The sequence below is a fragment of the Epargyreus clarus genome, unplaced genomic scaffold (genome assembly GCF_041222505.1).
Source record: "Epargyreus clarus isolate Ecla_fem2 unplaced genomic scaffold, WU_Ecla_fem_2.2 ptg000018l, whole genome shotgun sequence".
In the NCBI taxonomy this organism is placed as follows: domain Eukaryota; kingdom Metazoa; phylum Arthropoda; class Insecta; order Lepidoptera; family Hesperiidae; genus Epargyreus; species Epargyreus clarus.
Genome location: NW_027332226.1, coordinates 3,946,444 through 3,971,012, shown reverse-complemented (window position 1 = coordinate 3,971,012; position 24,569 = coordinate 3,946,444). Strand labels below are relative to the sequence as shown.

At 35.3% G+C, this 24,569-nt stretch overlaps 1 protein-coding gene across 1 annotated transcript in view; it reads left to right on the top strand.

Annotated features, from left to right (window-relative positions):
• Positions 1 to 812: 812 nt before the first annotated feature.
• The window catches only part of LOC140749555 (zwei Ig domain protein zig-8), a 286,333-nt gene continuing 262,576 nt past the window's right edge, over positions 813 to 24,569 (top strand). Inside the window, exon 1 of the mRNA XM_073082645.1 lies at positions 813 to 842. The gene's annotated coding sequence lies outside the window, so the exon portion shown is untranslated. The remainder of the gene's footprint in view (positions 843 to 24,569) is intronic.

Sequence of the window (24,569 nt, the reverse complement as noted above, 5' to 3'; positions counted from 1 at the left end):
TGAGCACGTGATAATTAAACAATGAAAAATATAATGTAGATACTCTTTTATCTTTTCTCGTGTGGCGGAGCAGTCAACGGTAGGTACATCTGGCACGCGTAAGTTCGAGTTTAGTCCCTGGTGAGACATTCATCTTAATATCAGACATCATAAAATTTTTCTTAAACCTTTTGTAAAAAAAAGTCATAATGTTAATAATATTTTGGCGTTAAGTAATGTGATCCTAGTCTTCTTGAATGTAGTCATGTATAAATATAGTCGATGTTACAATTACACGTAAGTAAGTATACACTAGTGATTAGAGGTATTATAACTATATACCCTTTATTAAACTGTTCTTGCTGAAGTTTCCGACCAGAATGCTGCTCTCTGTTACCTCGAGCGCCGCCATGATATCATTCCCACTTGACATCCCCACTGCATCTATGTTTGAACTGTAGTGTCAAAAATATATATATACGCGACGAATAGATAACCTCTCTTCCTTTGGGAAGTCGGTTAATGAGTGACTTATTATTTTAAAGTGCTATTATAAACATGCGATATCGTTAATATCCAAGCTTCGTATTAACGACGATAACAGTAATATATAGTACTTTGGCGCTAAGCTTAAGATTGAAACGTACCTATATCTATTAATCGTCTTTAACAATGGAATACGATTTCAGAGATTCCACACAAATATCTTTGATCGTTCCGATATTCCGTGTTCAAACGATTCAATCATGTCCGCCTTTGATTCGAACATTGACTTCCTTCTGTTACAGGTATTATTGAACGTCTATCACGGTTATCATGGATTTGCTACTTACGGTAAAAAGTGGATTGTATTTGGAGTTTGGGTAAGTAATATTTTTATCTCTTTTTTGATGATGATAGAAACCTTCGTGGTGTACTCTGGGGTTACCTCCGTTACACCTATTTCTGCCTAATTATAGAAATTTCAAGCGCTATTGTGTTTTAGTGCTAGGACGTGTTAAGAAAGAGACTTGGGTATTCCAACGATCTTAGGTTGAACTACAGTCCTATTTGGCGTTTGCACATGTCTACGGGTGTCAGTAGCTACTCGATATCAGATGAACTGCATGATCGTTGTCTAATTCTATGCTATTAAAAGAAATAGTGTCCCCCCGAAACCGTACTGTAGCAGTGTAGTGGAGTGATCTAGATCTTGCACAGTAGAATTATATAAAAGGTTTTGTTATCGTCGTTAATACGAAGCTTGAATATTAACGATATCGCATTTTTATAATAGTATTTTAAAATAATAAGTCACTCATTTGATTACTACAGTTCAAACATAGATGCAGTCGGGATGTCAAGTGGAGATGATATCATGGCGGCGCTCGAGTTAACAGAGAGCGGCATTCTGGTCGGAGACTTCAGCAAGAACAGTTTAATAACGGATATATAGTTATAATACCTCTAATCACTAGTGTATACTTACTTACGTGTAATTGTAATATCGTTACTCTGTACCGTATATGTGACTATGATCACAGTTTATTGTTATTAATAATTGGCGTAGCGCTACAATTTTTTAGGTTAGGTCTCTAAAGTCAGGTGTACCAGTTTGATAGGTTGTTGTTCTACCACCTTCAAAATTTGTTACTTCATAAAGTAACTATTACTATAACTGTCTGCTTATAATAAGACAATTTAATATGACAGACTACGTGCCTATAAAAGCTTCTTTTATTACAAATAAAATCTAGAGAATACATATCACTATAACAGTGAACAGAATCCAATTCTCATATAAATTTAATCTGGCTTATCCAATTTCGTTGCGGTTTTCATCGTCGTATCAGCTGTTTATTTCGCAAGCTTCAAGTCTGATTATATTTCTGTCGTTAATATAACCAGTAACAAAACGGATATAAACAAGTATCTGTTTATTAATATAATGTATTAATTAAACTTAGCGGTGACAACTTGTGTTATACGCACCTTTGATTCAACTTTGCTTTGAGCTTATAAATTTGCAATAATAATGCAGATGCGTAGTTACTTAAAATTCGATGTCTTAATCTGGGATTGCGAGATTCAAACCCCTACCAGGCTCTGATTTCCCAAAGTATAGGATGATGACATGTTGAAGATACGTATAAACATTTAATTATCACAGCCTTTAACATCAATGACGTAACGAGAATACCCACACGCGTGAGAGTCCTTCAAAAAGAGTTCTCAAAGTTGTGTGAAGTATACCAGTTTGCATTTGACCAGCGCGGTGAACTATGGCCTAACTTCGCTTAAACTTTGAGGAGAACCCGTGCCCAGCAGTGACACAGTAATAGTCCAAGGAAAATGTTTTGTAGGACCGGGGTTTCTCAGACTGTGAATAAACCTGGTCCACAGACCCAATCGATCGCTCTGACTGAAACCATTCCAATTAGATTCTGATGAAAAATAAATCTCAGTCAATAAAAAAGCAAAGTATTAGTATCGTCTCCGCAATGGCAAAATGAAATCCTCTTCTGATAACAATAAACTGAAACAAGTTTCATAACAAGTCGTTACCGATTTGTTCGACCAAGAACAGCAAAAGGACAGCCGGTAAATGATTTCTCTTGCAGAAGGCTACATAGCGTATTTACTCTGCTATAAATTGATTCTTTGTTAAATTGTACTTGTGAAGTCATATTTTACTGATCTGAATCTTTGATGTAAATTACTTAGGTAATAACGTATCCATGCACTCCATTTTAGCGTTATTTTAGCGCAAAAATATCCGAACAGAACAGAACTAATAAGTTAGATATGTTTGTCTATCCGTATGCCCACTGCTGGGCACGGGTCTTCTTACAAATTGAGAATGATTAATCCGTAGACTTTACAATGTACATACATATTAGAACTTGTTTTTTAAGATCTTTCATGTGCGTGTGTGAATTCGAACCTCCGACCTCTTGATAAAGAGAAGATATATTTACAAACCATAGATTATAGAATGGTGTGTGGTAATCCACGAATTTAACGCAATTATGTCAAAAATTCCATTGCACATAACCGCGAGGAATATTTAAGGTCTTTAAAATGTTTTGCACAATAGCTTTATATAGGTCAGAAGTTAGTGAAATATTCGCTTCAAAACTTTAAAAAAGTATGTTCGCTACCCTCTTTAACTTTTCTGGGGAGGTAACTTTAAAAAATATTTTCGGGAACTGGAACTTAAAAACACTTGCTGTTTAAACTTGATGTCGCGATAACTACACTGCAAATGTACTGCCACACCTATTCTTGTATTGTAATGTCAATTTTAAACTTAGCTTTAAACATAGTAATTTAGTACGTTCTGATAAGGATATGGTAAGCATCACTTGCTTATTGCGAGTTTAGTCCAAAAGGGTAACATTGCGTTTACATTCGACCTTAGGAAGGACGATTTGATTTATACAGGATGAATTTTTCAAAAAATGGCCTTCATGGCCAAATCCGACACTATAATGAAGAATGAAGAATAAAATAGACGATGTATCTTTTTAAAAATGAACTTGTTCGATTCCTGGCTACGGTAAAAAAATCATTAAAAAAAAACGAATAATGCAGTTTCAGTTTTTATCAAAATCGGCCTCGTAACTCCTTTCAGCATTTTTCGCTGATCCTCATAGTTTCGGATTTGGCCCTGAAGGCCTATTTGGAAAATTCACCCTGTATATGTTACATTGGTAGCTGTGATAAATACCACCAGATGAACAGCATACTCGTTGCATTATTTTCATACAAAAAACCGAAAAGAAATCAGCTCAATCACTAACAATCAATTGAAATCAAACCAACGATTACCTTTAAATAAAGCCAGCCATGAAAATAAAGTTGCAGGATCAAATAATCCTCAACGGCTCCGAACGCGAACTACCCTCGCATTATTTAAAATTTATTGACCGCCCTCGCCAAAAACTATTGACCACTATCATTATGGCTGTGCTCGAAGTATTCGTCTCTAGGGTCTTTGTCTTAAGCGCTATAATTGCTAATAGTTTCGGTACTTTCAGAAGTTCCTGGCAATAATGCTGAATGGTTCGCCTATTACTATTATTGAATGGGTTTGATGGCGCGATAGTCGAGTATAATTGTGCTCCTGATCTATTGTAATCACCACCCAATTAACTGGGTCTAATTAGTTTAGAGTCAGATGGTACATTTGTTACGTCTTCGTGTAATTGAATTGAGCGTGCCTGTTGTTTTAGTGCCTGTTCTTGTTGTGCCTTCACAATAAGAAGGTTATGGGCAAGTGTCAGTTTTCAGTTACGGGCTATTATGTAAATGAAATTACAATATATATTCTACACTACTACACATTGTGGAATGCCTTCTGAAGTGGCAGTTGGCATATTGACGTCCAAAGAGTTCTGTAAATAATCTACTTTGAATAAAATATTTTTGATTTGACTTTAACATCAATTTTTTTGGTATCTTTCTTTTTTATTCATTATTTAACAAATCGTGAACCCTTTTTTGCTTAGGAGGTATAGGTATCCGATGTCTTTCCTAAGTAGGAGAAACACCGGATTTTGTTAAATACTTACTGTTATAAAATCTTCTCGCTGGCCGCTATATAGATACTCAAGGAAGTCCAACGGAATGTATCGGAGACCTCTCTTTGAGAGCAGATGAGCTTGCAGTCCACCTTGGACATCTGTAACCAACCCCAGATACGATTAAGTATTTCTACATGAGGTCGGTCACAGATGTGCCGATACCCCTGTAGACTAATTTCGGACGGCTCGGAATAGTATGTCTTTCCTAACCTCTAATCGGAATAGTATGTCTTCCTAAACTATCTGTAACCTCTTAGCTCAGAGGCTCTCTGAACTCTATCTAGGCGAGAATTTAATTTCCTCCCGTACTTACGACGGTATTTGTGTCACTGTTAACGCGAGAGATCAGTAGCATTACCATGAGTTGGCATAGAAACGCCACTATAGAAATGGTAAATAGAAAACTATTGTCATTTTGCTAGTGAATAACATAACTACTATCGTTACGGTATTTCTTGACAACGTCTGTCAAATTAATGACTCATGGGACCGAATTTGTATGGCAATAGATCATAATGACATTCGCTAGCGATTTGATTTCGATAGGTTTTTTACGTATCGAGTTACGTCACTACGGATTTTAGTTCTACGAGTAACCACCAGAGGCGCTGTACAATTTTTCATACATTTATTTTACGCAGTCGCTAGCGAGTAATACTTTTGTAAACTCATGGTAGTCCTACAGAACACCCTAAATTAAACCTTATTAGAGGTATATGAGTTGCTGCCTCTTTACAATATATGCACTAAGACCTAACGTAACCTCTAAGGCCTAAAGTAAATCTGAATTTAAATATGGCTAACTTAAAATAGATACTAAATGTCATACTGAATCTAATCAGGGACAAAACCTTACTAAAAACATTTTTTTAAAATATCAAATTAAATATTTCACACAGAATATTTTCAGAAAGAATCCCGCATAAGTATATTTACCATTTACTTTTTAGGTTTCCACCTTTTCAGCGTGATGCTATTTTAGTTTAACTATATTTTGATATCTTATTATTATAAAGAAGGCGGGCAGTTATAATAGCCCTTGAAATAAGTTTAGCCGCCCACGATAAAGTGTAGGTTCGAAACTTATTTTTACCTCTTATTTATCGTAGTTCTTCTATTAATAACATGAACAATACTGTAAGAAAACTTATAAGCTCGGGAATTCTATATTAAGGACGCAAAAAGGGGTAAGTCGACTTCTTATTTTAAGAGTTTTATTTATCAAGATACGGATAAAGAGTTAGAATAAGTCAAAAAGTATCTGATGCATCGAAGATCTTTCTGTATATGTATACATGTTTCTTTAAATTAATCACTGAGTGACTTCCTTTTAGCTGGTTGGGAATCGAACCTGAAACCTTCTGCGCGTCAGACTACTGTTGTCGACTAAAATGTACTTCTATTACATTAGAACTTCGCAATCCAAACCGTATTGGTTTATATCACACCAATTTACAAATGTGCAAATCACACTAACGTCCCCAGTGAACACGACACGTTAAATCCTGGTGGCCTATTCTGTTACATTCTCACACGAAACTCGAAACATCCTCATTGATTTCTGTGAAACAACTTAAATGAAAGCATTATAGTGAACTTGTATTTCAAAAACAAAAATATAACTTCAAGACGTTAAGTGTTTTACAGGATGTCTCTGACAACCTTGTTGAAATTACACGCATGTGTTCCTATCATCTCCACTCGCGAAAGTTTCTCATCATCAGGACTTTCGACTTTCAAGGAATACGAGTTTGCTATTAGATGATTTGAAAGTGCCCTTATAGAATAGTACTCCTGGACACTTCGACGTACTCCAACATTCGATCGTTCGAACAGCTCAACTCGTCGACCCATTAGAAAGCTAACTTGGTATGTTCTGTTATGTTAATTTCATCCACTTGGTCTTTGTAAATAGACTTTTATACGTTTGAACAATGCAAATGAGCGATTGAGTATTGAATTTATTCGATAAATGGGTCGTGTCGCCCATGGATTTAAGTCCTGCCTAAGTTTGACAATAGAATCAGATTCGACATACTTATATCGATTTTCGGTAATATAGCAATTTACGCTCTTCCCATATTACCTGGTGTTTACGACGGTACGCGACCACACATACCGCCGTCCTTTCCGGGTTCGCCTGCTGGACGTTTCTAGCTCCCTCTCTTGCCACTCGCAACCCCGGGAGGCCACTTTTAGTCGCCTTTACTTCCTATTGTTGTCATCGGACTACAGGGTATGGTCTTTGATACCTTTTTTTTTTTTGTTTACGAGGGGGAAACTTTCAAAAGGTACCCAGTGTCGTAGGAGCGACACGGGGTTATGTGGGATTCTTACCGCACTAAAACCCCCCCCGCTAAAACCCCGCAAAAAATATAGTAAAGGTCACATCATTAAGACCCCAACGATCGCAACATATGTGACCTAAATCGCAAGCCCAACTAGTACATAATAAAGAAGATCGAAGAAAGTCTTAAACAACTTCCTCTTTGACAAGTTTGATCATGTATTATCCCTATCCGTAGGGGTCGAGGTCCTTCCCAGAGCGGATTACATCGGCCTAAAGGGTTTGTGATTGACAACTGGTAGATTGAGGCATACAAACATCTTATGGTATACATATATTATGAATAGGCTTAATAGATTTTCAATAATGGTAGGGTATGTAAACTGTAACCAATATGATAAGTACTTTCTTTGTAGGGCTGAGCTTTGATGTGTATCACCGGTCTGGAATATATTTTTATTTTAGTTTTATAAAACATAAGTTGACAGTAATACAAAGATGTGGTAACTCAAGTAGAGGTAGGAACTTCCGTCAAGGAATTAAATATTTTCATCAACCCCAGAGTGGCAAAATGCTATTTGAGATCGGCCCTTGAGTCTCTTGACATATTTGATGTATTGATACCTCTGGGATCTATATTCTATAGTTGCATAAGTGCGGTAGGGTGGCAGGAACCCGAGACCACCCTTGGTCCCTAGATTTTTTTTGTTGACGAGAGGAAACCTTCAAAAGGTACCCTATGCCGTGGGAGCGGCACGGGGTACTAAAACCTACTAAAACCCCCCCGGTGGCCGTCCTCGGCGCTGCGTAGCGGACTCCGGGATCTCCAACGGAACGCAACCGGAGTCCAGTTGGCGCGTTGCCCCGTCGAGCACCGCCCAGGTGAGCTTGAAACTCACCACACCATTTGGTGTTCACGACGATATGCGACCACACATACCGCCGTCCATCCCGGGGTTGCTGGCCGGGTGGTTCGAGCTCCCACTCTTGCCGTCCGCAACCCCGAAAGCCCCCTTTTAGTCGCCTCTTACGACAGGCAGGGGATACCGTAGCTCTATTCTGGTCCCGGAACTACAGGGATACCCTAGATTGCCTCTGCCGTCATAACAGGTCAACATCTTCTGCGACATTGCACAGCAGGCAAGTGTGTAGAGATACTCCCGATATCACCACGACCGCCATGCACCCTGATTGCCTCTGCGGTAGGTGTGTGAGTAGCCAATCTTACTGATAAATGCCCTCATCGACGCAGGCTGTCGCTCATATATTAGAGCCCTTAGATTTCTCCTTGAAGAGACATATGTATGAGATCTTATAAAGATTCGAGTAGTTACTCGCGAAATAAAGTCTTTATGACATTACATAAACATAGCGTAACACATAAAGATGAGGAAAACCAATTGTCTAGATTCCAGATAGGAACATATGAGAACAATTAATTTATGCTATGAGGTTTGTGACGTCATGTCATACAAAATTTTGTTATCAGACGGTCTTAAATTCAACCTCACTTAACTGCTCGTACGTTCCTAGAACTTCTTACATAACATTACATCAGGAATTTCATTTTGGAAATTTTATATATTTAGAAAGTACGTATGAAGTACGAAATATTCGAGGCCTTATGAAATAAGTTGAGATATATATATGAAAATACTTACTTAATGACTTTATATTATTATGGCATCAAAAACGGTGACTACCTGAAGTCATGGAGTGGACACAGTGGTATGCTGACATCAATAGAATTCGTTATGTATGGTAATAATATAAACCAAAACTCTAAGAAATACACTTTAGGATACTCTTATAACTAAGACACTGCTTACCAAATCACGCTTAACGATATTATATAACCTAGTATCTCCGCGGCCTAATCATGAAGAGTGCTACGAGCTGTTTTAAAAATCCCATCGATATACAACAACATATAACGTTATAACTCACATATTTTGAAATTTTTATGTATTAATATTTAATCACTTAAAATATATCATACATTCATGCCAAAAATGAGACGGAAACCACGATGGTTCATGAGATACACAAAGTTCGCATTACAAACATTCCCTTTCAGGCTTGCCAAATCTAAGCATAACTTCATAAGTATTTCAGAGTGCTACCAGGTCACTGAACATTCGGAATAAAAAACTTAAGCGTGTGCCAAAAATGCGATTAGGTTAAAAATGAACGGGAAAATTTACCCACTTTCAAAAATCTTTCAAGTACCTTCAGTTATAGTGTGTTTCCTACGTACTCATTAACGTAAGCTTAATGGCGATAGGATTAGAGCTGACAGAATGAAATGAAATGGAATGGAACGAAACGAGACGTAATGGAACGAAATAAAATAAAAAGAAATGAAACAAAACAAATTGAAATGTGACATAATTTGAGATCTTGTCGGTACAGCAATAATTATTTGGATTTTTTTGTCGAAACATGAAGTGAGACTGCAGTACTTACTTCATATACTTCCATATTCCAGTATCATTAATATTGTCATTCGAATCTTTAATTTGTTAACAGGTGCTACAGAAATGATAGTTCTTATATATAATTACCACTAATATAAATCAAGAAATTAGAAACGAATTTGAAGGCGGTTTTCAAAAATGTCTCTGAGAATTAATATGTGTTAACGTGCAAAGATTTTTTGTATCACAGATATAATATTTAACATAATTCCGACTAAACGAACAATTCCAATGTAAAAAACCTGAACACGTGCCAAAACCCGATTAGCTCAAAGATACAAACGACGCGAGGGACAATTACCCTAATTGGGTTTTGCTATATCCAGATAGCGGCGATAGCTTAGTGGTATGGATTTTGGTCGGCCTTTACGAGATCCAGATACTAATCTCAGTACTTAGTTACGCATTTTGCATACATATTTTACGCTTTTTATGTTTAGACATAACTAGGATTCCTGTGTCGTAGGTGCCACAGACACACTTAAAGAGCCTACCTAATTTCAAAACAGGAATATAAATTCTACATTAGATATGTGTCAGGTCGAGATAGAACTCAGAACCCACTGCGTGTCGGACCGGTATAGTAATTACGATGCATGGGTCATGAATGCATGTAATAAATAAGGCAGAAATAATTAGGCCGGTAGTACTGCGGCGGTTAATTTATGGTTGATTCTTAAACCTATAGATTAGTTATTTTATTTATATTCATCACTTGGCATCACAACAACGCTAACGCGGATGTTACTTGTTTCTGTTATATAAAAAGCGAAAAATGTTAAACTATTTCAACAGCATACGGTTAGAAAATTAATACAGTTAGTATTTTATTAATCCAGTTTATAACTCGGTGAACTATGCTGCCGACTTTTAAAATACAAATCATTTATATTAAAACTGCTATTATCGTTGGATAGTTATTATTTATGTTAGTGGGCACACAAATCTGCCAAAAGGTTAATTAGAGCCTTCTAGATAACAGGTAAATAATGATCAATTCGTAATGCAAACGTAATTTTGAAATATGCAAGTAAGTGCGATCGATCAATTGACTACCATTGTTGACTCCAACGGGGATACCAATCGATACTTAGGTATCAGTTACTTAGCTTTTTTGCTTGTTCACGAGGGGAAACCAAAAGGTACCCGACATCGTGGGAGCGACGCTAAGTTATGTGGGATTTCTAATCAGGTTACTTACCTAGAAGTTAAAAAGAAAAAATTAAAAATACACATATTTTAATTCTGGAATACGTACGTTCATTTAGCAAACCCACTATCATTTTGAATCTATTTACATAAAACCGCGCATATGGATTAGCATACAAATGCGGTAAATATCCGCATCTAATATAGCAACTGCATAGCTCGATTCAAAGTTATTCAAATGTGCTTTGCTATTTACGTATAATATTTTTTAGGGTTCCGTATCCAAAGTATAAAACATAATAGGGTTCTAAGTCCTATTACTAAGCCTTCGCTTGTCTGTCCATCTGTCACAGGGCTCTATTTCTTGAACCGTAGATACACACTTGAAACAATAAAAAATCTTTAAAAATTAATAGTTATCGCCATACAGGATTATTTATCTATAAAACAGTAGTAAGTAGAAGATTTAAATTTAAGTTTATGCTAAGATAACAAATACTAAAAAAAAATGAAAATTTGTTAGTACGGAACCCTCTGTGTGCGAATTCGATTCGCACTTGGCCAATTATTTGTATAACGAGATTAGTAAGCATTTATTTAAAGTGGCCTGAGAAGAACTTTAACCCTCTCCAAAACTGATGAAAGTTCTGAAGCTGACAACATTGACGTAGGTATAAAAGTACCCCGAGTTTCTTTAATTCACTTCTTTCTAAGTTGTTTTATTCAGCGCTTCGAGCTGATTCGCTCTCATAGCAGTTTTCAACCCAAAGACTTTAAAGCTACAATTCATATTTTTTCGAAATACTTTGTTATAGCACATAATATAATGGCCGTTTTATATTAACATAAATTAATTAATAAATAAATATTGTTTTTTATAGTTAAACCTTACGATAAGGCAGACGAGCTACTTTATAGAAAGTAGTCACTATGGACATTTGCAATAACAAAAAGTCACCAATGCATCGTCAGTTTTGGAGGAAAGCTCTTTTCGTCCCATTATAGTGGCTAATGTTCATAACTCTCTATTCATCCAATCAAAATGTACGCTCTACGAGATTCGTCATAAATGTGACCAATCGACATTTCTGACAAACATTAGCGTTAGCATTTTACGCTTGAAAGCATTTGCCACTTGACTAAACTCCTGCCCTGAAATTGACGCATTTGCATTAATAAGGCTTTGCTAAATTCTATTTCCTTTATGCCTCCGCTGCCGTGTATTATTATTTCTATACCAATAATTGAACTATACTTCCTTATTGCTAAAGCGTCAATCATTTTCATGACATGTTGCATCAAAAATATAATAATTTATTAATTTGCGATAAAAATAAAAAACGACGAACAAAAGCTACTCAGAAACAATTGAGAAGTTGAACAAATCAAATTTGTCGTATAAATAGATCGTAGAATCGGTAACCACGAACTTAAATTTCCCGAACTACGCAAACTTCGAACTCGCAAAAAACTTTGTCCGTACCACCGATTGTGCTGACCGCAAGAACATAAGTTTGCGAAACTTCACTATTCCATATTTCACGGAAAGATCTGTCGCACTATCGTTCAAATCTATTTGACTTGGTTTATTGGTATGGTAAGGTTATAGCTAATATCAGTTCTCACAGGTTGAATGCCATTAGGAGGAACCTTTGCTCTAATTGGATTCGGTTACAGATAGATTCAGATAGTCCGTGATTCATAGAATTAATTATTATCAATTAAAGGCGAGCTGCGTCAAAATAAACAGATCTACTTAGAATATGTACATAAATGGTCAAGAAAAAAAGCTCTCTTATAAAGGCGGTGGTGACATGGCGACAATTCTGATGCTGCAAATATCCATAGGCCATTGAACAATAGCATCAGGTAGCCCCGTCGTCTTATAAATAAATAAAGCTTAGCTCTGTTGACTTCATATTAATATTAGTTTATGGGAGACCCATAAAGACCAAAGGAAACGATAAAAAGTTAGTAACTTTACTTGGAGTCATTAAAGACAAAACGTTAACTTACCACAAACGTTCGGGAACTTTCCGCCGAGAGCAAACTTTCCAGTACGAGCCATTGCACTGACCGATTCGAGTTGTGAGAACATAAGTTTGACCACATCTCGATAATATTCATAGGAAATTCCGGGAGTTTTCATAGTACGAGTAAACATTTCAGCCATTTATTGCATTTTTATTGACGGGTTGCATCGAAAGCCCGGTTAAAGTTTAAGATAACAGTATTTTTCAGTAGTTTCAGTTTTTTCATTAACAGTCATTAACGTCATTTGTGTCACTATCATCACAATTTTTAGTCGACGTTTACAGATGACAAAAACTGTCACTTTAACTGATCAAAATCTAGCGGTTAATTTTAAGTGTTAGCGTAATTTCAACGTCAAGTAAAATGATGCAACTAATGTATTTTTAATAAAGGATTTGACGGTTGGTTACGCTTTTGTAGATGTTAAAGTTACATGATACAGAGTACCCTAAATATACTTTAGAATTATACATATAACAGACTAAGGAAACAGATAAAAAGTACTTTACTTCAAGTCACTGAAGACAGAACGTTAGTACCACAAACGTTCGGGAACTTTTCGCCGAGTGCAAACTTTCCAGTACGAGCCATTGCACTGACCAATTCGAGTTGTGAGAACATAAGTTTGACCACATCTCGATAATATTCATAGTATTCTACATAATATTCCGGGAGTAGTGATTGTAAACATTTCAGCCATTTACTGAGAGTATTCCACTTGAAGACTGTACTGACTGATAGGTATAAAGTCAGACAATAAAGTAATATAGACCGCAATTATGACAAGTATATACAATATGCTTATTGAGGAAGGTAAGTAAAGTAAATTAACAAGAATGTTTTCTGAACTTTCAATGTACATAAATATTTGTCTAAATATATCCCAAATATCTTCTGTGGGATTCTAGAAAGGGATCGTAGATATTACAGAAAACATGTCTTTAACAAAATAAATGACTATAACAGCCGAAAAAAGTTAAAATATTGTAATTAGTCTCCTGAAGTACCTTATTAAATTAAATGTTTCATTAAATTCGATTTTGAATATAATATTCAATTTGAAATTCAAACAAATAAAATACGATAACATAAGTAATTCAGAAGCACTGCAATAAAATTACTGATTTTGTATTAATTAACAATATAATGTGATTCATACAAATTAGAGGATCATTTCCAATATTTACTCTCTCGTAACAGAACAGTAATAATTAATAATATTCTGTTAACTAACGTAGGTAATTAAATAAAATGTATTTAAACATTATTAAATTAGGTGCTATCAAGCTCGATTGAAACTATAACGTTGTATCTATACTTCCATCCCAGGCACGGACTTCTAATTTTTTTAAGCTATCTTATTTGTTTTGAAGGTGATGGAAATCACTGGTACTAAATACCCTAAGTGTGTCACATGCTCAATCACTTTAAAAATAAATGAAAAGAACTACATGACCAAACAACCTTTCTGTGTCATCGGCTGGCGACACATGGGAACTAATCTTGATAACGTATCTTCAGGTCTTAAAGTACTCCAGACCTTTAGACGTTTCTAGGTCTTAAATATTAAAATATTTTAATAACTTTCCTAATATAACAGAAATCTACACCAACATTTCCGATTACTTTCCTTGAAATATCTAGCACAATAAAGTAGGAAATAAGTTGGAACGGTCGGTTGCACTTCTGGTGGATTCGAATTGATGTCATCATTTTTTACCCGCAAAGTGAAAAGGCGGAACCACTTCTGGCCTTAAAGTGGAAAGATTCAAAAGCATTCTGAGAAAGAACGTGTTTTTCATACTAAATATCGCATAGAATTATTTCTCTAAAAAATATATTTCTGCCCTATTATAGGTAGTACGTAGGTAGTAGAGGTAGTGGCTCGAATTTGGTTATTTGTGACAGAGCGCATATTATAATCCCTTTACACCCGAGATGATATGAGCGTGAGTTTCACTTTAAAAAAATTCCCACGTGATAGCTTCTTATTTTTCGAAACGCAACCGATGCCGATCGATCGTGAGGAGAGTATCGCACGTGATACCGGCTAAGTGAGCGGGGTGCAGGCGCTCAGTTGTGCTAGGGACTCGTCCAAAGATGGCAGATTTTTTCGACCCGCGCACTAACACAGGTATATAATTATTTTTGGTATTAAATGTTAAGTATCTATTATTAATTATTGCTAATTTAAAAGCTAAAAGAACACTAAATACGTGGACTTTAGTAGTTTATTCGATTAACTTGCAATTTAGATACAATTAGGTTGCAAATCTCAACTGTTACGATCGTGTGCCTACGGGTGTTGGTGCAGAATAACGTTTGATGAAAATGCTTTTATTGCTATTACCAGTTATGTGTAAGTTTCGTCAGTAACAATTTTGTTTGTTTCAATTTTAGGGGTACATTTAAATGACGATCAGATTTTTCCAGTGCGGGGTGAGGAGAAATATATCGGACATTGAAGATCTTCATGAAAGTGAAGAGCTTCAACCAAATAGATTAGAAGAGTTTCAATTTGAAGAATTGTGCCCTGAAACAGATCCAGAAGCACATGCAGACCCTCAAATAGAAACTAACCTAGAATTGGATCTGGAACATGAGCCTAAACCTCAACCATCTACTTCAAAATCATCCCTAGAAATTTCTCGCCGCCGAGCATCTTCACGTCCAACTCATCGAAAAATAGCTTGGAAAAGAATACGTTTTCTGACTTGAAAAGGTCTATACATCCCTACCAACATTTCCAGTAAAGTTTACAAAGAAATATTTTTATTAATATTTTAATTGTGAGGCTCTTGATATGTAACCAGATGCACAAATTTATATTATCTAAGAAGAACCGGTCGAAAACTTAATTTAATTGCAATAGATATAGCTAAAGTTTTCTCTATCTGCATTATCATTGGATGTATTCCCTAGCCAAGAATACCTACGCCTTGGAGACCTGGATTGAAGACGGAGGCAATAACGGAAGAAAGAAAAATGTTGATTTTCATAGAATTACGTAGTTTCGGTTTCATTGCCAAGACAGATTTTTTATAAAGACTAATGAAAATAAAGACAATGATGTTAAATATCGCCAAATTGTTTTAATTTTGTAATATTTTTTGATAAAAAACTATTTTTTTTTGCAATTTTCACGATCGTGAGTGTGACAGTTCCCACCGGAGACTCACGATCGTGCGGGTCGATTTCTGGATTAAGTATAAACTCTGGATTTTTTTTCCTATTTTTTGTGGATCCCTTAAGCTATATAAAAAGCCGTAATAAAAGTTTTGAATCGGAAATTGCGAAAAAAAATCTTCGGGTGTAAAGGGTTATAATACATATTGTGTAGTGACTTATTGTGTATTAAGACTAATTTGCGTTAAGTTGGAATTTATAATACAACTGTAACTATCTGTTAAAATTTTTCCTTTTAAGCACAAGCGTTACTAACTTTGAAAGCAAAAAAATATGGCTTTCACAACTGTTATAAAGGAGAATTCGCTAAAGACATAGACATGCACGTGCTGGTGTAGTTAAACCTTTATTATTATTATATTAAAAATTCTCGTGTCACAATGTTAGTTACCGTACTCCTCCGAAACGGCTTTACCGTTTTTCACCAAATTTTATATGCTAGGCTACTATCTATTTTTCATACCCCTATTAGTGATAAGGGTTGTGCATCCTTTGTTCACAACATTTTTTTTTATTTATGAGGCAATACAACGTTTGCCGGGTCAGCTAGTAATAGATAATTTCACCAAAGTTATTCCTATCAAATGTTGTCAATTTCTGTCTACTAGAAATCTTATCATAGTGGAGCGCCTGGGGCTTTTCACCTCGGATTAGAGTTATAGTGAATGAATTAATATGATCGATGTGGGATATTGTTTTTTAAACTGTAAATTGCAATGTAATGCAATCATATTAATTCATTCACTATAACTCTAATCCGAGGTTTTACGGTTTAGAATGCTCCAGGCACTCCACTATCAACTGAAACTTATAAACATAGTTGTCATATTCATTTCGAGGTGACGTAAACTAGTATCACAGTATAAGCGCTAGTATTATCTATCAACTATTAATATCAATTCAACAAAATTTTATTCCATAAATAAAAATAAAAAACTATAATAAATCACGGATGAAAAAGAGAACCATTTAAAAAGTTCCATGATTCAAAGGAAATAAAAAATGAAGAATAAAGTATTCTCAGAAATAATTCTGCGAGGAACTTACATAAAAAATTGCAAGTGCGCAACTTTGTTTCAACTAAGTATACTTGCAGATCTTGTAAAAGTGTTGAAGAAAAGATTCATTTTATTATTTTTACAAAGTTTTAATTTTGATTCAAATACTAAATTCTTCTTATAAACTGTTATTTTAAATATATTTTACCTAGATCGGATACTGCTTTGGAATATTTTTTATGACAACGCATTATCGTTACTTATATTTAGTTGAGTGTCAAGAGTAAGTTGGATTTAAATTGGATTCTAAAAACGTCACGACGTGTTTCAACTCAGTCTTCCGAAACGCATCGGCGGCATTGTAAGTTGTATCTGTGAGCAGACGCATCAATCTCAGATTTCAGTTCGATCCTTTTCCGATATCCATGGATCGCAATGGGTGGTAGAATCCGCTGTGATCCGTCGACTCCGGTGGCATTAATAACACCTACATAGGTTCTTATGCTCTACTTTTTTATAATACAACTAGTGGTGCCCGCGGCTTCGCCCGCATTTTAAAGAAATAATATGACATACATAAAACGAAAAATTTGTACCTGCATTGGAATGGCAGTGGTGCCATCTGTCGAAAATTGGTCTTACCAACTCCCAAGCCCTCGTGGGCTCTTGGACAACAACTTTGCTAAAGATCATCACTTGATCCATAGATATCGCATAGATTCCGATTCGATCACTACTTAAGAATTAAAAATTAATTAAAAAAACCTTTTCCCACGGACTAAATTGTGAATCTAAACAATTCTCAAGTCCCCTTGAACACACACAACAAATTTCATCAAAATCAGTCCAGTCGTTTAGGAGGAGTTCAGATATATAAGAAATATATAAAGATAGTACCCCAGATAAGATTAGATTCCTACCTGAGGTTCGCCACAGATGCGCCTACCAACTACCCCTGAGGACCTAGAGATGCCTCGGAAAACTATATTTCCCTTGCTACACTCTTCAAACCAGAACACAGCAGCGCTTAACACTGCTGTTATTAGGCAGAAATAGGCGTCGCGGTGGTGCCGCCGGAGTCGAATCATAGAGGATTCTACCTTCTTTTCTTTAGAGGATCTTTTCTTATACGACTAAAAGTAGCTTTACTATTTAGTGTAGTTATAACAGCTAATTACTTCCTATTGCATTACCTGTTGTCTCATAGTATACAACAACAATTGCAACAGGTGACCGTAAATTATAGTGTTAGGTTTTGTTAGCTAAACGCGCTAACATTTACACCGTAATTCGTGACGTGACAACATTTTGTTTCGTAATAGTATAATTATTATACTCCGTCCGCTTTAAAATTTGATATTAAGTTTGTTTATATTTAAATAAAGATGATTTTTTGTATTTTTTGAGATTAAAGTTTAATATGTTGTCTGAATAGTGGTTACAATCAGTATGGTTCCACTGGGTACCTGTACCTGTAGTTCCGGGACCAGAATAGGGCTACGGTATCCCCTGCCTGTCGTAAGAGACGACTACAAGGGGCTTCCGGGGTTGCGGGTGGCGAGAGTGGGAGCTCGAACCGCCCGGCCAGCGACCCCGGAAAGGACGCTGGTATGTGTGGTCGCATACCGTCGTGCACATCAGACGGAGTGGCGAGCACCACGCTCGCCTGGGCGGAGCCCGACGGGGCAACGCGTTAAGAGGACTCCGGTTGCGTTCCTTTGGAGATCCCGGAGTCCTCTATGCAGCGCCGAGGACATCCAACGGGGTGGTTTTAGTGCGGTAAGAATCCCACATAACCCCGTGTCGCTCCCATGGCATAGGGTACCTTTTGAAGGTTTCCCCTCGTAAACAAAAAAAAAGGTGTACCTGTACCTTACGGATCCTTTTCTAAAATTAAACCATTATGCGTTTTGGTCCTGATACAATGGAGTGGCAATGCACCTGTAATCGACTTAAGGTGCAACTGGTCTATTTGGAGATAGTTAGATTCGTAAGTTACATCATATTATAAATTGAATATTCCGATGCCTACAACTTAATTACATTTAATGTGCTTACAGTCCCCTTTCTATTTAACAGTCCAGGATTTGACGATTTTGGTATATTTTGTTAAAATCGAAGGATGTATTTTGCAAGCCAGCCATTTCATCCAATTTCGAATGTTGACATAAGTCTGCGACTTAGTATTATAACGTTGACAGGATAATAAGACAAAATATCATTTCGTGTTATTTACATATCATATCACGAGCTTTTGCCCGCGGCTTCGCTCGCGTTACGAAGTAATATTTTCATCCCCTATTTTATCCCTTTGGGGGTAGAATTGATCAAAATCTTTTCTTAGCGGATGCGTCATAACATCTACCTGCATGCCAAATTTCAGCCCGATCCGTCCAGTGGTTTGGACTGTGCGTTGATAGATCACTATGTCAGTCAGTCACCTTTGAGTTATATATATTTAGATTAAGAAATAATAACACATAATCAAAGCAGTGATAGTCTAATGGTCAAGAAACTCGGCCTCTCGATCGAGGGGTCCGAGGTTCAAATCCCAGGCACGCACCTCTGATTTTTCAAAGTTATGTGCATATTAGAAATTAATTATCACTTGCTAAACGGTGAAAGAAAATATCGTGAGAAAACCTGCATACCTGAGAGATTTATAAAAAAAAATCTCAAAGGTATGTGAAGTCTACCAATACGCACTTGGCCAGCGCGTAGGACTATGGCCCAATCCTTCTCATTATGAGAGGAGACCCTTGCCCAGCAGTGGGACAGTAATGGGTTGTTGATGATGATTGATGATTGATGAATACATAATATACTAGCTGACCCAGCAAACGTTGTATTGCCATATAAATAAAAAAAAATTTAGGGTTGTACTACCCCTAACATTTAGGGGGATGTAAAATAGATGTTGGCCGATTCTCATAGATACCGGATAAGCACAAAAAATTTCATCAAAATCGGGCAAGCCGTTTCGGAGGAGTATGGCAACGAAAACTGTGACACGAGAATTTTATATATTAGATAAGTTCCGCTTCATAATATGTTATGCCAGTAGCAATATACATGTCATACATAATAAGGTACACTGAAGTACCTAACTAGCGTTGACTGACGTACGTTCTTATCTTATTTTTCGTATTTCCATAATAAGAATCTTGATCGACAGTTTAATCAAGTTATGCGAGATCTGACGGCGTACTGACGGTTTTGCTGTAAATAAAAAGGAACTAGAGGTCTGACTTGACTTTGACATTTATTAGATAACTCCCTGCTCAAGTAAAGTTATATTTCTTACTATTAATCGCAAACTAACTTACGCAAGAAGCTCTGTTTTATATAAATATTGCTACTTTGAACGAGCATGCAAAATCCTGCTTAAGGTTTAATTAGGAACGCTTGGGATAAGTATCTCCCTTACCACATCCTTCAAACCGGGACACAGCATCGCTGAACACTGCTGTCATTACGTACAAATAGGTATGGTGCCACTGGAGTCGAAGCACAAATGTTTCTACCATCTTCAAATATGAATATTCATTTATCTGTTCATCCATCAGTCCTTGATGAGTCCAAGTCATGTTGTTATACTGTCATTCTACTTAAAGTCGAACCAGGTAGGTTCATTCTGGCGTAGTAAGTAGGTACTTAATAATCAGTGACAAAAATATTTTTTGTTGTAAAATTTTATTTAAACAATGTATTTCAAACTAAAACATTCTTAATCCATTACTTACTGCGCTCTTAAATATTCTATATGCTTAGGGGACTAAAAGTTAAATTTAAACGCTTTCGTAAAAAAACATAAGCTTTGCATTTGGGAATCAACGTACTTTAAAATTATAGCTAACGAGATAATAACAATAACAAAAACAAAATCACAATTACCCTGTTTAACACCCAACTATATTAAATATACTCGTAATTTCATAAATAATAAATTTGTTAATGTTCCCCAAACTATTCCAGTGATATGGGTTTTCCAAACAAACACTTTAAACGGGGACGAACCCGTAGCTTGTATAAATGTTTGTCCATTACACAATTTTGACTGTTGGAAACCGAACCTCACAATGTTAGCATTTAAACTGGTTTACACTCTTGTGTAAAGCTGGTGAAGCTTCTATGAAGTTGATTTTTTCGATAGTTGCGAAATTAAAATGGAAGACATGACATTTGGCTCCTCAAAAAAGGTGCTAAAAGAGCCCTCATCCAAAGCCGGCGATGCACTGGATGCATGCAAACTCCTCTGGTGTTGCAAATGTCCATAGGCGGCGTTGACTACTTTCCATCAGGTAGCGTTATTATCGTTAGGTTAAACAATTAAAAAAAAGAAGATAGCAATATCGTGTATTGACGTCACGAAGAATTTGGTCATGGTAGCTACCACATGAATAATTCACGTGTCAAAAGTAAAATAAAAGCGGCAACTGAAGGATTCGTGATGCTTATTTCATCTTGCTTCGTCCTAGTTTGATCTGATTGGAAATACTGTACAAGAAGTAGAAATAATACAAATTCGGACTTAGGTCTGATTGTTGGACTGATGCGCGGTTTTCATCACAAAATTAGAAAAAAATGGTGATTGGCCATTATTAAACAAGTGAAACCACTCTAAGACATTCAAATGATGAACTTAACACCTTTCTGCCAGTTAATCTGTGAAGAAAATTTGTACATTAGAGTCAATAAAACCTTTAGTTCAATTTGAATAATATGATAAACTTATATGAAAACTGATATGAGCTTTCTCATTTAAATACAAATTTTAATTACCCGATTAAAAGATATGGCTAGGCAGAGGACATTTCATTAACATTTCCATAATTAATCTATTCGATGAGTTAATTAAAAACGGATTACATTGTTTCATTGGTGGATTAACGTGTTGGGATTGAAATACATTATTGTGAAGTTTCAGTTAGAAATGTCTAAAGAAATAAATTTACTTAAATGCTGAATGTAGTCGACAATTGAATACCTAACAATATTCCCGAAGATAGCACGTCTTTGATCCAAATTAAATTTAAAGATGTTAGAAAGCTTAATGCGAACCTTTAAGAAGTCGTTTATTTTATCCGATAAAAAATACATTTTGAAACTTGTTCAGAAAATTCAGTTTCACTAACATTTTCAATACGTGTGTCTGTGAAATGGAGTTGGTTGTGAAAAGTAAAATTGGATCGACTCTTATTTAAATCAGAAGAGAGTAATTGTCATCCATTGTCACTGTTTGCCAACGAAATGCGGTTGACTGAAATAACCTTCACCCGTACACAAAAAACTATTGGTTTCTTTATTGCTATGAAATTCAAATTTAACAATGTCAGGGGTTGGTGGAAAATTAAATAAATAAAGCTGATAGTATTATTGTATCAGCGTACAATAGAGCTACAACAAAATAACTTTTTGCCTAAGAGAGGAATTTTATAATACTCTGAAAGCAGATTTGGTGGTGGCGAATAGTGTACAACATGAGTGACTTATTCGTGCACATGTATGCAGTTAGTATATAGTCCTCATCAGTGGCATTGCATTCGTGGTCGGTTCAGTTGTTGCAGAAGGTGATAGAGACCACTTACCATCCTATGTACCGCATGCTCGTTTGCTACTGCAATCTAAAATGATAAAAATAATTTTAACTAACTGTAACCCATAAACACCTCAAGCTAAATACTCGTATAATTTACATAATTTCCAGATGTTTTCTTTCATGATGTGTTTCTTAACGTCTAAGGTTACAGAATTATATAAATATATTTCTTTTGGCTTAATAGAAAATTCTAACAAGATTATATAAAAAAGAAATTTCAATTTTCGGGCGAATTGTTTTCAGAGAGCTTGAAAAAAATGGTGCTCGGATCGTGTTATCATTCTTGAATTCAAAAAGCCTGTTGACCGACGCACTTGTCTATCCTCTTTGGTTAATGCAAAAATAACAGAATTGTTTAGGCGGGACCAAAGTTACTTTGATATTTTATAAGAAATAAGAAAAGGTGATTCTATTATTATACTTAACCTAAAATTTATTTAGAATATCCTTCAATAATGTATTTTGTGCGAATGTTTAGTTTTCACCAATAGATTAAATAAACAATTGCTCTACATTCCACAGAAAGCCGTATAAACTATATATAACACGTAGTAACTATTTATTAATCTGTGATATAACCGTATAACTTTTTACTCTGTATACTCATTTCTTGTCACCTTGAAAGTAAAAAGAACCAGGGGGTAGTTTTAAAAATTCCACCGAATTTGCATTTTGCTGTTCTGTTGTAGTCTTGCGCTCGGCGAGTTTTAGTTCCGATGTGGCTTCTCATTCTTCTTTTCCGTGATTACTAACCGAGCTAGCGCGTGTGCCTTGTGTAGTGTATACTAGCTTCTCACGATGACAATGTTATTCGTTGAGCCCTGTGGCAGTGTGCGGATCTCTTCTTCAAGATTTGAGCAGATCTCGGTTAGAAGACAAGGTTGCTTAGACCAGAATTATCTATATCCCTTACATTTTTAACATATTACATAATACAGTCCACTAAATTGTTACTCAGGCGTACGAGACCAGTGCTTACCGTACCCTGTATATGCCAGGTAAAGAAAACATTTTCTTCTTGTTATTACAGCATCCATGTCCTAACCTAATGCCTGAGGTAATTTACTTTTTTTGGAGTTTACTCCTTAAGAAACGATTTGAGTTATAAGGCCCGGTACGGAAATTTTATGAGGAGTAAAATCAAGTGTAACACGAAAAGTTGAGGCGTAACGGAAACCAAAATATGAATCAAGAGTGCTTTTATTAATTTAAAATACAGTAAGTTCAAATCCCATATGAAAGTAATTATTACAATAAAAATAATTAGCAATATATAAAACATTAAAACGTCATTAACTAATTTGTTTACATTTTTGCATAAATTAAGTTATAGGTTTGATCATTTATAAACACTGTGAAAAATATGAACATTGGCGCCATAATATGATTAACAATCTTTTATGAACGTTTTTAAAGAAGAGTAACATATAAAATCAGTAAGCAATTGAATAAGATATAATATTAGCAGAATAAGTTTTTAACATAAAGAGGCTTTTGTAAGTTACTGATATATTAATTTAACTTATAAAAATGGATGCATTATTGATCAGCACCATCTATCAACGATAAACGGGCAAAATCAAAACAGTATTATTTAATATTTATTACAGAATTATTGCTAATGAATTATGTTCAAAATAAGTTATATAAAATTAGCAATACGTTTTAAATGAATTCTAGAATTATAAAACATTCAGAAACAATCCAAATTACATATAATAACATGTTTATTGAGTCTCATATAAATTTCATCCGTAAATTGCAACAAGGATATTTTATAGATGGCAAAGAAATTATAATTATTAAGTTTTAAGTTATAAAACGTTTAACATTGTTTTAAATATAAATAATTATATTATATTAAAATTTACTTTAATATAAACAATTATATTAAGTTACCATTATAATATTTGGAACCAAAATACATAGATTGATAAACTTGCAAACTTACAATTTATAAAACTTGCCACTAGATGGCGCTATTTTATATTATTTTGTAACATACTTTATGTAATACGCATTATTGAAGTAATATAAATAATCCGAATAATTACAGATATATGTTTGTTTCTCTTATCATTTTAGCAGATGCGTTCATTTACCTACCCTTTTTTCTATTCGATATATATCATAATTATCATTCGTAAGGAGTAAACTCCAATCGTGCGTCGTAGCTGACACACACACACTTTTTTTTTTCAAGGGATTTTCCTGGTTATTGTCGTAATCGTAGTTATATTTAAGGACTTACATTACATTTTATGCTACTTTAATCTATTGTATTGTTTGATTATA